Source organism: Cetorhinus maximus, chromosome 20, assembly GCF_964194155.1.
Source record: "Cetorhinus maximus chromosome 20, sCetMax3.hap1.1, whole genome shotgun sequence".
NCBI lineage: Eukaryota > Metazoa > Chordata > Chondrichthyes > Lamniformes > Cetorhinidae > Cetorhinus > Cetorhinus maximus.
This window is the reverse complement of record NC_135898.1, coordinates 69,740,465-69,742,106: the sequence shown is the minus strand read 5'-3', so window position 1 is coordinate 69,742,106 and position 1,642 is coordinate 69,740,465. Positions and strand designations below refer to the sequence as shown.

General features: G+C 38.9%; 1 non-coding gene across 1 annotated transcript; it reads left to right on the top strand.

Moving 5' to 3' along the window:
• The first annotated feature begins 977 nt into the window (after positions 1-977).
• Positions 978-1,137, top strand: LOC144695103 (U1 spliceosomal RNA). The gene has a single exon (XR_013579867.1). It is a non-coding gene; the product is annotated as a U1 spliceosomal RNA (small nuclear RNA).
• Positions 1,138-1,642: the final 505 nt, after the last annotated feature.

Genomic DNA, 1,642 nt, shown 5'->3' with positions numbered 1-1,642 from the left:
TACTAAAGGAAAGCAGACATTGTGATCAAAAATAATGCTGTCAAAAAATTCAAATATAGGCAATTCTTGAATATTTTTCTGAGAATTATTGTTGCTATTATTGAAATAGAGGAAAACGAATTTCAGCAAGGATGGTTTTGGTGCATAATAATGTCAGATATGTACAATGCCTTGATTGCTTGTTTGTTTGTAAATGCACGCTGAGGAATATTGAATGAGAAAAGTACATAATCATTCCTTATTACATTTAGTATTTTTTTCTGTTACAAGTGAGACCATGGGCTCCAAACTGCTTTATTACTTAATTGCAGGGATAGTTTCAAAATATGATACAAGTGTCTGCAGATGAGCCACAATATCTAGTTAAAGTGCTATTATCTACCTAGAATGGCTCACATATTTTCTAGCTGTTGCCCATATAAACAGCAGCCTTTACAGAAAAAGCTTTCATATGAGAAAAATATTCCGTTCGAAACATTTAAAAGGCTATGTCATTTACAATGTCTTTACTCACTAAACACAGTCAAGTGAAGTATAGAGTGTGACTTCCTGTAATTGGCATGCTGCATAAAGTTCAAAGTGCTTCAAATCCTAATACTTTAACTGCCTAAACCAGAACCAAGGGTTAGGACAGTGAGTCCCAAACATGCAAAGAAATAAAAGGACACAGTGTACAATGCTGCAGTTGTATCTATGGACACTTATGCACCATTGTGTTGAATGTTCAACTAATCTGCACTAGTCAACAACTGTGATATTAGAAGCTACTTGTTTTTCCTCTTCTCCTTTGGATGTTTTGGATTGAGTCACTACCTCCACCTGCTGCCCAACACCACCCCTACCTCCCCCAACCCATGCATCCCCACCCCAACCCCAACCCCAACCAAGATGTGCATATCTGCTGATCTGCTCTTCCAATAAAAGAGAAAATCGCTAGCCTTGCTTTTTTGCTACTGTTGAGAACAGATTTATATGCTATAGAAACCAGGGGAGAGACCATGATCAGGAAGGTGGTTCTCCCAGGACGAGGCTATCCCATTGCACTTCGGGTGTGCTGACACCTGCGATGTCCCCAAATGCGGGATACTCGACTGCAAAATTTGTGGTAGTGGGGGACTGCGTTCGCGCTCCCCCCTGTTAAAAAAAAATGCTATTATGATTTTCTTTAGCCTACATGAAAATAATGCATAAAATGAATTATTATTAAAACTATCATCAAAAGCTAGATAAACATCAGTGGCGTATGAATAATCTTCTTGTTCTTCTTAAGTGGGGTTCCTTTTATTCCTTCACAAAAACCTGTCCACACACAACTACTTTAATTCATGCCTTTTCAAAAATTAAGGTGAACCAAAGCTGACATGAGGGAAATCGTGTTTTATGCGAGTGGTTAGGATTTGGAATGCACTGCCTGATAGGGTGATAGATTCAATAATGGCCTCCAAAAGGGAATTGTAAAAATACCTGAAGGAGAACAAATTTCAGGTACATGGGGAAGTGTGGGGGATTGCCACTAACTGGATTGCTCTTTGAAAGGGCCAGTGCAGTCTCGATGGACCATATGGCCCCCTTCTTTGTTGTACTATTTTATGGTTCTATGAGATGCTATGTCATCAAAGTAAGGAATAGCTGCTAGAAAATG